Source organism: Ovis canadensis, chromosome 24 (genome assembly GCF_042477335.2).
Source record: "Ovis canadensis isolate MfBH-ARS-UI-01 breed Bighorn chromosome 24, ARS-UI_OviCan_v2, whole genome shotgun sequence".
NCBI classification, from domain to species: Eukaryota; Metazoa; Chordata; class Mammalia; order Artiodactyla; family Bovidae; genus Ovis; species Ovis canadensis.
In genome coordinates this window covers 49,329,851-49,342,365 of record NC_091268.1, presented here as the reverse complement: position 1 = coordinate 49,342,365, position 12,515 = coordinate 49,329,851, and the positions used below count along the sequence as shown (strand labels likewise).

At 44.2% G+C, this 12,515-nt stretch overlaps 1 protein-coding gene and 1 pseudogene across 5 annotated transcripts in view; one reads left to right on the top strand and one right to left on the bottom strand.

Moving 5' to 3' along the window:
* POR (cytochrome p450 oxidoreductase) overlaps nt 1–12,515 on the bottom strand; it is a 68,306-nt gene that overhangs the window by 36,758 nt on the left and 19,033 nt on the right. Inside the window, exon 1 of one of the 5 annotated variants that reach the window (XM_069569395.1) lies at nt 6,751–7,666. The exons of the other annotated variants lie outside the window; for them this stretch is intronic. The gene's annotated coding sequence lies outside the window, so the exon portion shown is untranslated. Of the gene's footprint in view, nt 1–6,750; nt 7,667–12,515 lie in introns of those variants that run through there. 5 annotated transcript variants of the gene reach the window in all.
* On the top strand, nt 6,492–7,104 carry LOC138428876 (large ribosomal subunit protein uL6 pseudogene; annotated as a pseudogene).

The window sequence follows — 12,515 nt, the reverse complement described above, 5'->3', positions numbered from 1 at the left end:
AATGTAAAAAGGATACTACATCATGATCAAATGGAGTTTCCTCCAGGAATCAAGGTTAGTTCAATATTCAAACATCAATGTGATTTACTCTATCAATAGGCTTTTTTAAAAAACCTCATGTGATCATCAGTGGATGGAGAAACAGCATCTGACAAAATGCAACATCCATTCATGATGAAAAAAATTCGGTACACTGGGAATAATAGGGAACTTCTTCAACTTGATACAGAGACAAGGACATGTTATTATAATAGTAATACCCACTTCATTGGGTTATTCTGAGGATTAAACAAGCGCCAAAGAATTGATGCTTTTGAACTGTGGTGTTGGAGAATACTCTTGAGAGTCTCCTGGACAGCAAGAAGATCAAACCAGTCAATCCTAAAGGAAATCAGTCCTGAATAGTCACTGGAAAGACTGATGCTAAAGCGGAAGCTCCAATACTTTGGCCACCTGATGTGAAGAACTGACTCATTGGAAAAGACCATGATGCTGGGAAAGATTGAAGGCAGGAAGAGAAGGGGATGACAGAGGATGAGATGGTTGGATGGCATCACTGACTTGATGGACATGAGTTTGAGCAAACTCTGGGAGATAGTGAAGGACAAGGAAGCCTGGTGTGCTGCAGTCCATGAGGCCGCAAAGATTTGGCCCCAACTGAGCGACTGAACTGAACTGAAACAAGCTGAAATTGTCAAGGATTTAGAACAGTGCCTAGCAGAGGATTATGCTGCTACTGTTGCTAAGTCGCTTCAGTCGTGTCCGACTCTGTGCAACCCCATGGACTGCAGCCCACCAGGCTCCCCCGTCCCTGGGATTCTCCAGGCAAGAGTACTGGAGTGGGGTGCCATTGCCTTCTCCATGCAAAGGGTTATGTGCTATGATAAATGTAGCTGTGACTACTATGAAAAGTCTTAATGATAAGAAGTAAACAACAAAAGATAAGTACCCATGACCATGATAAAGAATGAACTGCTACTACCCACAGTAACAGTTGAATCTCATGGATGTAATGCTGAACGAGGGAAGCCAAACACAGGAGAGGACCTTATTAAAGGATTCCATTTATGGCTGAACTTCAAGAAAAGGCAAGAGCAGTCAATGGTGACAGAGGTCAGAACAGTGGTTACCTTTGGGTCAAGGGTCATGAGTGGAGGAGGAGGCACAAGGGAACCTTCTGGCATACTGGGCAATGTCCAGTATCTCATCTGCAGCAGCAGTTCGTGGGAAGTTTATGTAAACATTCATCAAGCTGCGTATTAAAAGACTGTGCGCTTTACTGTATGTAAGTTACACTGGAAAAATAAGTACCCACAAAACAGCACATGTACTCTAGGATGTAAAATATTTATGCCTGCATCTGCGTAAGATATGTGAAAGGAGCACCAAAATATTATCTCAGGGGGGAGATTTTTTCCCCCAGTTTATTCTTAATGTATGACTTGCTTTAAAAATAATGAGTATGTGCTATTTACCTAACTGGAAAAATTTTTTAAAGCTTTTTTCTTAAGGAAAAAAAGAAAAAATGCCCAGACCTTTGGGTCTGGTGACTTTCTTCCTTGACTGTGTCTCTCACTGAGCTCAGCACTGCCTGTACCAGCCCCCAAACTGGGTGCTTATGTTTTCCATTCCAAGAAATGGGATGCTATACAATAGTTAAAACAAAAAAAGTTATGTGGAACTAATGGTATTCTCATTGAAATGCTGTCATTATATATACATAACACAGAAGGCAGTGACAGTCTCATTATGAAACCACTAGTGAAATAAAAGGAAAGTTAGGTAGTTCTCCAGAAAAATGATCCAGGAGGATGTATACAATAGTGATTTCCTCTAGGAAACATCTACAATATGATAGTGGTGGGTGGGTGTCTAAAAGGACCTTTGCTTTGCCTATTCTTTATAAGGAGATGACTGTGTTACTTATGATATTAGATTCACAGGAGCTGGATTTCGAGGTACAAATATGGGAAGAGAGATCAGGGAATGAATGCTGCGGGGCTGGACTGAAACTAGAGATATCAGTATACACAATGGTTTCTTCATATATGAAGATGAACACGGAAATGCGTATGTGTTTGTGTATATTTCCTAGTTTTGTCTGCTGAGAGGAAGTAAAGATATCCTAGGAGCAAGAAGCCATTTAGCATCCAAATCTTGGCTTCTCAACACCATTCTCCAACCAAAGAAACTAGGGCTCCTTGGAGAGATGGCTGACTCAGGAATAAGGGCAGGAAAAGCAGTGGATGAACCTGGATCACTTTGCTGTGCTCCAGCAAGGGAGGGCTTGAAGCATGACAGGGACGCATCTGAAGAAGGCAGGAGTGTACCTGAAGCGGTTCCCCCTGGGAAATCTGGGACAACTTGAGCATCAAGATACATACTGCCAGCAACAGATTGGAACCCACTGGATAAACGAATAATGGTAGTCAATACTGAAATAAAAAAACAAACGAATAAACACTTGAGTGAGAAGGGAAAGTTCTTCCTTAGAGTAGAAATGCCAGCTAATAAATGCAGGAGTAAAGAAAAGGACAGAATGTCACCAACTGGCAATCGTCAGACTAATAACTGTTTCAGACAAGAACCATGAGTGCTAAAACTTGCGGGTAAGTGTCTGGTGATAAACTGAAAGATTATATATGAAAAGAGAGAGTTTTATGGTGGAGAACGTGGCTGACACCACCATAATCAAGAGATCAAAGTTCAATACCGGGACAAAGTGAAAGCACCTGATACAGTGCTTTAAGGACAAAAGGCCATTTCTGCGACATTCCATCCAAAACATATCTGAATCATATCAGGAGGAAACAGACAAATCCACACTGAGGGACATTCTATAAAGAGATGGCCTGACTTTTTGAAAAATGTCAAGGTCACAAAAGATAAAGAAAGACTGAGGAACTGCTTCAGATCAAAGAAAAGTAAAGAGGGGGTGGTTACAGTTCAGTGCAATCTTGGGCCAAGAAAAAATAAAATTTTTTTTTTCTTTTTGCTATAAAAGACATTAGTGGTAAGTTTGAAAAAAAAGTCTATGATTAGACAATTAACACAGAATATCAGTGTTAATTTCCTGATATTATTAAACCATGGCTATGTAAGAAAATGCCCTTGGATTTCAGAAAAGAAACACTGAAGTACTTAGGGGTACTTCATATGTCCATATGTACAACTTATTCTCAAAAAGATCAAGGAAAAACATAGCAGTGACAGAGACAAGTGTTGGTGTGAATGTAGCAAAGGGAATCCTTGTGCAGTGTTAGTAGGAAGGTAACTTGCTGCAGCCACCATGGAAAAACACTATGGAGGTGCCTCATGGAACCATCATATGAGCCAGCAATTCCACTTCTGGGTATTTCCCCAAAGAAAATAGAAACACTAATTTTAAAAAACATAGTGCACCCCTAAGCATTCTTTACAATAGCGAATATATGCAAGCAACCTAAGTGCCCATCCGTAGATGAAGGGGTAAAGAAGATATGGTATACGTATAGAATGGAAGTTTACTCAGCCGTAAGAATGAATGAAATCTCGCCATTTGTGACAACACAGACAGATCTAGAGGGTATTACACCAAGTGAAACAAGTCAGATGGAGAAACAAACACCATGTATCTCATTTATCTGTGGAATCTTAAGAAACAAAACAAAGAGACTCAGATTCAGAGAACAAACTGGTTCCCTGAATGCCAGAGAGGATGGGGATGAACTGCACCGCGGGGGAACAGAGCCAGTAATACTGTAATGTCTGCTGGTGACAGACGGCTGCCAGACTGGCCATGGGGCCGTTTCGTTGCGCACCTGGGACTAACACAGAGACGCAGGTGGACTGCACTTCAATTTCAAGACAGAAAGAGAGGGGTTTCTCTGGCTGTCCAGTGATTGAGACTCTGCACTCCCACCGCAGGGGGTGAGGGTCAGATCCCTGGGGAGGGAACTAAGATCCTGCCTGCCTCATGGGGCAGCCAAAAAGTAAAATATTAGCAATAAAAAGGAGAGAGAAAGAGAGGAAATAATAAAGTAAAACGTTAATATCTGGGGAACCTGTGTAAAGAGCACTCAAAAATTCTTTGCACTATTTGTGTGACTTCTCTGTAAATCTGAAACTATTTCAAAATAAAAATAAGTTAAAATAAATACAAGCTTATTGAAGAAAATGTATTACATTAAAAAACATAAAGAAAACACAACCCAAATGCCTATTTGTTTCTGTGCCACCCATTTTTTTACATGTGTACTATAAAATGTATTTATTTTTAACATTATTGGTTTCATACTACAGATAATTTTGTCCAGGCTTTTTTCATTTGTTAAATTGTGAACATTATAAAAATCTCAAATGTTCTTCCAGCCTATGACTACACAGCAGCTTACTGGATATCTTCACTATTACAAATACCACCACGATAAACAGGACGACTGACACCTTTTCAAGATAAAACTTTGTGCACCTCTGATTATTTGCTTAAAATAGGGTTTCCAAATATATCTTAGAAACATTTCTGAATCAAAGGGAATAAAGATTTTTAGGACCCTTGACTCACTTTCAAATCATTTTCCACAAAGCAATTTCTTTTCAGCATTTCTCTGCAGCTTTCCCTTTGCATTCTAACCTGGGGGAAGAGGGAGTAATTCCACAAAACACTACATCCCCATCAGCGTGGGAAGGAAACAGGGTTAAAAAAAGAAACCAAAAAACCCTACTGATAAGAATCCATATTAAAAAAGAAAAGACTCCATAAGGACTCCAGGGAGGCCAGGACCCTGGTGCCCCAGAAGGGCAGTCTTTCAGCCACTCCTGGTGGGCTCGCCTTGATTTCCGACATGAAAACCTTAACTTCCACGGGGACAGAAAGTGGGTGTGCACACAGGCCCCGGAAGCTCCCGCAAGGGGACAGGAGACAAGTGCGTGGCAGAGGGCAGACCCAGAGGAGAGCTCGGAAGATTTGAAATGACTCAAAGAGGTGCCGCAACAGCTCTTCTGGGCTTTAAGAACACGCAGGTGGGAGTTGGAACCCCTGCCAGACCCTGGTGGTCCCCTGCCTGCACTTTTCTACCATCAGCAAACAAGGTCAGTGAGGTCTCTGCCAACCTCCGTTGGTTGGAATGGAAAGACGAAGGTACGTCTATCCAAGCTCACTGTCTGCTCTGGTGTGAGGAGTAGCCTGTCCTTGTTCCAAACCATCTTACCAGGAAGACAAAACAAAGTAAACAGAAACCGACCTACCTTTATTTATTCCTTCACAATGTTAAGAACTGTGGGTAGGTTTTTGTTTACTTTGTTTTATTTATACGTTAATATTTATAGTATTATGTCAAATTTCCAAACGCCCCCATTCTAGTATTCTCTAGAGAAAGCGAGTAACTACTTTTTCATCATCTGGTGACTCTTGAATTCCTACACCTCAGTCACATCAAAGGAAAGAAACCAAGGCTACTTTCCAAAAGGAATATTTGAATTGCAACTAAAAATTGTGACTTTTCTCACCACGAGTAGCTTCACAGAGAAGGGGCTATAACAGAGGGGAGTGAAATAGCCCCATCTTTCCTTTGATTTCTCTCTAGTCCACTGCTTTATAAAACTAGAAAAACTGCGGCAGGGGGACACAGTGAAAGGGTCTGGGACTTGGCAGGAGTTTAGTGAACCAAACCTGCAGGCTGGTTTCACCACCGCCAGCCTGAACCACTTCTCATCTTAGCCAACCAGGTGGTTTTTTAATCCTTGTTTGGCTTTTACATAAATGATGCCTGTGGCAACACTGCAAAGAATCACAGAAATGCTGATGGTGATGCTGATTTGAAGACAACTGTCCAGAGGGAAACTGCCCTGAGGAGAAACCGCTCCACTCATATCAAGAGTGGACCCTCCATGCCCATGTACCCAGCACCATACTAACTAAACAGGAGAAGACAAACTAGGTCAGGAGATGTCCTTCCTCTACGGTAAGAGATGGGACACACAGTTACTTCCCTGCCAAAACGAAGAGTGCAGGTTTTGGCCAGCGCAGTTCACGGTTGGGCAGAGGCTGGCTTAGGATGGCTTCCTGATGGGAGAGGGTGCAAAATGGCAGAGATGGAGGGATCGGGGAGGGGTTGAGTGAAGAGGAACCAGAAGGGCCTGCAGGTCCAATGGGGTCACAGCTCTAAATGAAATGAGTTCAAAATTGCTCTGCCACTTATAGCTCTACGACTGTGGGCAAAACTTGACTTCCCTCAGCTGCTTGCCCATCTAAAATAGAGAATCATCATTATTAATAATTCCAAAAGGGCTGCTGGGAGGATAACATGGGTAAAGCTGCAGAGAACACATGGTAGGCGCCCGAAGAACGTCAGTGGATCACTTCTTCAGGACAGAAGCGGATTAAAAATAAACCGCGTCGGGAACTCCCTGGTGGTTCAGTACTTAGGACTCCATGCTTTCACTCCCAAGGCCTGGGTTCAATCCTTGGCTGGGAACTAGGACCCCACAAGAGGAGTGGCACAGGGTGGGGAATGGGGCATCCTCTCTGCTGCATCTACTGTGGGAAGCCCATTCTCAGCAATCAGACCATCAAGATTCCAGAAAAGGTTGGCATCACTCTCTCTGAAGGGATGCACAATGATTGTGAAGGGGCCCCGGGCCACCCAGCATAGGGTCTTCAATCACTTTAATGTAGAACTCAGCCTCCTAGGAGAGGAAAAAAGGCTCCGGGGTGATGAATGGTGGGGAGACAGGAAGGACCTGGCCATCACTGGCATTATCTGTACTCACACACAGAACAAGATCAAGGGTGTCGCACTGGGCTTCCGTTACAGGATCAGGTCTCTGTGAGCCCATTTCCCTATCCATGCAATCATTCAGGAGACTTGCTCTCTTGTCAAAGTCCGAAATTTCTTGGGCAAAAGATAACTCCACAAGGTTTGGGCGTGGCCTGGCGGTGCCTGTTCGCTATCTCAAGCCCATGGAGATGAGCTAATTCTTGAAGGAGGTGGCAGTGGAAGTGCATCAAATTCAGCTGCTTCAATTCAGTGAGCCCCAACAGTTAGAAAGCAAGGATATCAGACACATTTTTGGATGGCATCTATCGTTTCTGACAGAGGAATGGTTCAGCAGACTGATGAATAAAATCTAAGCTATTTGGCTACAGAAACAGCAAGTCCATGCCTCAGCTTGGGGCTGTTACTATAACACTGCAGACTTAAAACAACAAGTATTTATGTCTCTTAATTCTGCAGGGTGGGAAGGTCTTGGCATCAGAGCATGAGAAGACTCCATGTCTGGCGAGAGCCCACTGTGTGTTTTGTAGACAGCTGCTTTCTTATATTCTCACATGGCAGAGGAGAGAAGAAGCAGTTAATCATTTTCAGGGTTAGGGTTTCAACACTGAATGTTATGGGGACACAAACATTTAGTCCATAACAGCCTGATTTATCTGGTTTTTGTTTTTCCTTTGGTTGCTTATGATTTGGTGTCATATCTAAGAAACCACTGCAAAATCCAAGATCACGAAGATTAACCCTTGCTTTCTTCTAAGAGCTTCACAGTTTGGCTTTGACATTAAGATCTTTGATCCATCTTGAGCTGATTTCTGTATATGGTGTGAGGCAAGGGTTCAGCTTCTTTCTTTCACATGTGGGTATCTGGTTGTCCCAGCACTATTTTTTCCCTATTGCATGGCCCTGACACCTTTGTCAAAAAGAAAAAAAAATCAATTAATCATACACAAATGTGCTAAGTTCTGGAGGCTCAATTCTATTCCATTGATCTATCCATTATCTATCCTTATAACAGGACCACACTGTCTTAATTATTGCAGCTGTGAAATAAGTTTTGCAATTAGTATGTATGAGTCTTCCAAGTGTGATCTTTTCCAAGATTGTTTTGGCTCTTGGGGGTTCCTTGAAATTCTATAGTAATTTCGGAATCAGCTTTTCCATTTCTGCATAAAAGGCCATTGGGATTTTGATAGAGACTGCACTGAACCTGTACATTGCTTGGAGCAGAGTGAGGATAATGCCACTTTAATATTAAGTCTTCCAATCCATGAAGAGGAATATCTTTCCATTTAAGTCTTCTTCATTTCCTTTCAGCAATGTTTTGCAGTTTTTAGTGCAAAAGTCTGGCATCTCCTTGTTTAAATTCATTTCTAAGTATTTTGTTCTTTTTGATGCTACTATAAATGAAATTATTTTCTTGATTTCCTCTTTGGACTGCTTGCTGCTAATGGATTTTTAACCGTAGGACAAACAAACATTCCATGAGTCCAGATATAAAAATGGGAGGGAAAGAACAAGCCTTTCTCACAGTAGAGTTCCAACTAATAAAGCTTTAGAAGGAAAGAGGAAAAGACAGGACTACCATCAGAGAAAACCACAGTCAGAACTACTGCAGGTAAGATCCATCAATGGATGTGTTAAAATCAGTGGGCAAAAAGTTCTGAGGCAGGGTAGGGTGGGGAGGACAGGATTTACATAGTCTCAAAGTTATCTCCTCCAAGATACCTAAAAAACTGCAAACAGGAAAAATAAAAACTTCACAGTGGAAAACCGCCACAGACACCAACCTAATCAAGAGGTCAAGGTAGGCATCATCAGTAAGGGACCCCTGAGACAAGACGCTGAGAAGAACACATCACCAGCTTTGTTGTGCTCTTGCCACAAATGCACAACCTCACAACAATCACAAGAAAGCATTGGTCAAACCCACACTGAGGGGCATTAAACAAAACAATGGACTGGCCCTCTCCTAAAGCATCAAGGTTATGAAAGGAGAACTGTCAGGGACTGGAGGAGACTCAGGACACCTGACGAGTCAGGGCATTGTGGGATCCTGGGTGAGAGCCTGGAGTAGAGAGAAGATGAGTGGAAAGACAAGTGAAATTCTCATGAGGGGTGGAGCTTCATTTAAGGACTGGCATTCTTCAGGCCATGCCCAACTTGCTGACTACTTGTGAAGACAAAGTTTTACTGGAACACGGTCACGCTCGTTCATTTACAGATGATCTATGCCGCTTTCTCGCTAAAGCAACAGACTTGGTAGCTGGGACAGAGACCTTCTGGCCCATGAAGCCTCAAGGGTTCACTATCTAATCCTTTATAGGAAAAGTCTGTCGACCCCTGGTTTACAGTTCATGATACTGTGCTGAACTTAACTGCCTGTTCTTGCTAATTTTATTATAATTTTGTAAGATACTAACATCAGGGGAAGCTGGGTGAGGAATATAAGAACACTCACAATTATTTTTGCAATTTTCTGTAAGTCGAAAATTGGTTCAAGAGAAAAAGTTTAAAAAAAAAAATCCAGTAGCATCCTTACCGTGAGGCCTTCCTATCAGCCCCCGAAAACACACCTGCTACACTGCTGCCTGTTTCTGCTTCACTGCCTTCCCACCGGAGGATGGTCTTCCTTTTCTTTCTGTAGCCATCAAAGCTGTCCCTTCACAAGTGCCACTTCCTCCATAAAACTTTGGCTCCTGGTTTCACGGCCACTCTCAGCTCTGGCACCTGGCAGCCTCTGCCTCAGGTTACAGTTACCTCCACATCTGCTTCTCTCACCGGGTTACAAGCTCCTGAAGCTCACATTATGTCTTACTCATCATCTTTGGACTTCTCCAGCCAGTCTCGAGAATCTGACAACCAGGATTCCTCATAATCGCTGAGCAGCAAGTGTTAATACCTCGATCCTCAAAAAGCCAGCCCTGAGCACCACAGGGGACAGAAAGGCTGCAGGGTCCTCATCAGCACCTTGTGCGCTGCCTGCCTGCTCAGCAGGCAGAGGGTAGGCCTAGAGACAGCACCCACCCAAAGGGCACCGTGGGCCAAGCACCACGCTAGGCACTTCACACAAGCTCTTTGGCGCTTATGATTAGCCTCTTTAGGTAAATATTTCACCCATTTCACAGATACAAACCTGAAGACCTAAGGAATCAGCAAATTACTTAAGGGCCCACAGCCAGTAACTCAAAGAGGGAGATTTAATGGTTGTGTGAAATCCTGTCACTGCTTTAGCCATCACTGGCTACCCACAGATGAGCAAGGGGGCAGCCCAATCCTGGTTCACCATCCTCCCAGGTGGTTCCCAGGCTGGCTGGTCACCCCAGGTTCAGCCAGCAGTAGATGGTGCCTTTTGGTTCAAAGACTGACTCTCTGCCGCGGCAGTGAGGACCAGGCAGCCACACAAGGCCACTCCGGGCAGCGGCTCCGCACCCAATGATGGAGGCGCTGACAGAGGCCAGCATTCAGAGACGTTGCCGTGCGCTTTCCTGGGCCAGCTTTTATCATGAGGTCAGGCTCGGGCCTCAGATGGCATTGTTTTGATCCCAGCTCTGCCTGTATTTTGCCTTGACATTAGGCCACTGCTGCCCATTAAAGGCCTGTTGTCAGTCAAGTTGTACGAACACAACTGAAGGTCATTTCCATGACCTTTGCCTGCCGAGTCACATCACGCTTTCAGGTGGCAGGGTTTGGGCAGATGGGTTATCCGAAGTTCACAACAGAGCAGCATGAACGAGTCGGGAAGAATCAGACCCTGTGGGGACAGAGGATTGTCTCATGGTGTCTGTAAAAGCGTCCATGATTATTATACCACCTGCACTAAACCACGAGCTGCTGAGCTGTGGACTGCCTGACTGTGTTCACTTAGTAGGAGGAAGACAAATCCAGCTTATTGGTCTGATTTTTTAAAGCAAGTAGTATTAACATTTTCTTTCTAAAATGTTATTTATTTATTTGTGGCTGGGCTGGGTCTTCGTCGCTACGGGCGGGCTTTCTCCAGTCTCGGTGAGTGGGGTCTGCTCTCGAGTTGTGGTGCACAGGCTTCTCATCACGGTGGCTTCCCGTGTTGAGGAGCACGGGCTCTCAGTGTGCGGGCTTCAGCAGCTGAAGCAAGGGGGCTCAGCAGTTGGAGCACATGGGCTTAGATGCTCCGAGGCATGTGGAATCTTCCTGGACCAGGGACTGAACCCATGCTCCCTCCACTGGCAGGCCGATTCTTATCCACTGGGCCACCTGGGAAGTCCTGACATAAAAATCAAGATATAATCCACACACGCCCAAATTAACCCTTTTGAAGTGTACGATTCTGCGGTTTCCAGTATGTTCACCTGCTGTGCAAGCGGCACCACTAGCGACCTCCAGGACATCTTCATCACCCCTCTCCCCCTACAAAGGAAAGCTGTTCCCATCAGCAGGTACTCCCACCTCCTGAGGCGTCTTCCCCTCTTTGTTCCAGACATCAGGAAATTCAGGACAAGGCCAAACAGACTCCAGCAGCCACACACTAGCCTTATCCCTAGGTCTCATCATTTTCTATTTACCTCATCTACTTCATTTTCCTAAATAAATACTAACCGTAACAACAGTTACCAGGTTATGAAGCACATACACTGGGACTTTCCACTATTTATTTTCCTCCTCACACCAATGCTCTGAGGTATAGGAGCTGTAACTAGCACAGTGATCAGAGTACCTTGTCTAAAGTCAGGGAACTGATAAGCGTTAGCACCAGGATTTAAACCTAGACAAACTGGCATCAGAGGCACTTGATTATCCGTTTGCATGCCCTTCACCACCTTTTCAGGACAAGGCAAAGCTTAAAATGCTATTAGTATTACCAGGGGCAGCAAAGAAGCTTTCCCTTCTTCAATTAAAAAGCAATTTCTGAATCAACTACCAAAGGCAGGAGGAACTCGAAACAGGTAAAATGTCACAACTAGATGGAAGATTAAAATTGTACCAAAAATTCATATTGTGTCTTAGAATAATCTTTAAAAAATTCAGATCAGACCCAATAGTGGCATCTCAGTCAACATGCAGCAGAAAATTTGGCAAGACACCTGGCAGAGAGAAACCACAGGCACTCACCCTCCACTCATCCCATTAGTGTTTCTGAGGGCCTACCGCACGCCTGGCACTGTCCCACGTCCTGGCTGACATATGCGGAAATGGTGGGATTTCTCTGTCCCCGACAAATCACATTCTATTCCAACCACACAGCCATTAGGGAGAGGAGAATGAGACTCCTTTTATTATAAGTTACTTCCATATTTGGGCTTCCCAGGTGGTTCAAGATGTTAAAGAATTCGGGCTTCCTAGGTAGGTAAAGAATCTACCTGTAATGCAGGAGATGTGGGTTCGATCCCTGGGTCAGGAAGACACCCTGGAGAAGGGAATGGCAACCCACTCCAGTATTCTTGCCTGGAGAATCCCATGGATGGAGGAGCCTGGTGGGCTACAGTCCATGGGGTCGCAGAGAGTCAGACTCAACTAAAGCGACTGAACACTTCCATATTCTTGTTGGAAGCAGAGGAAGAAGGAGGAAAAATAAACAGAAAACATTAAGACAGTGAGACTGTATTCTTGAGCAAAGGAAGAGTGATAACGAGCAATAGTACCATGGACAGATCATGAGAAGTGATGGGGGAGGAGCGGGAGGGAGAACTATGGATGCCGGGAGGCCTACACGAGGGCTGGCGAGGCAGGAAATGACAGGGGCCACAGAAAGACCACAGCAGTGGAAGGGGATTCAAAGACTAAAAA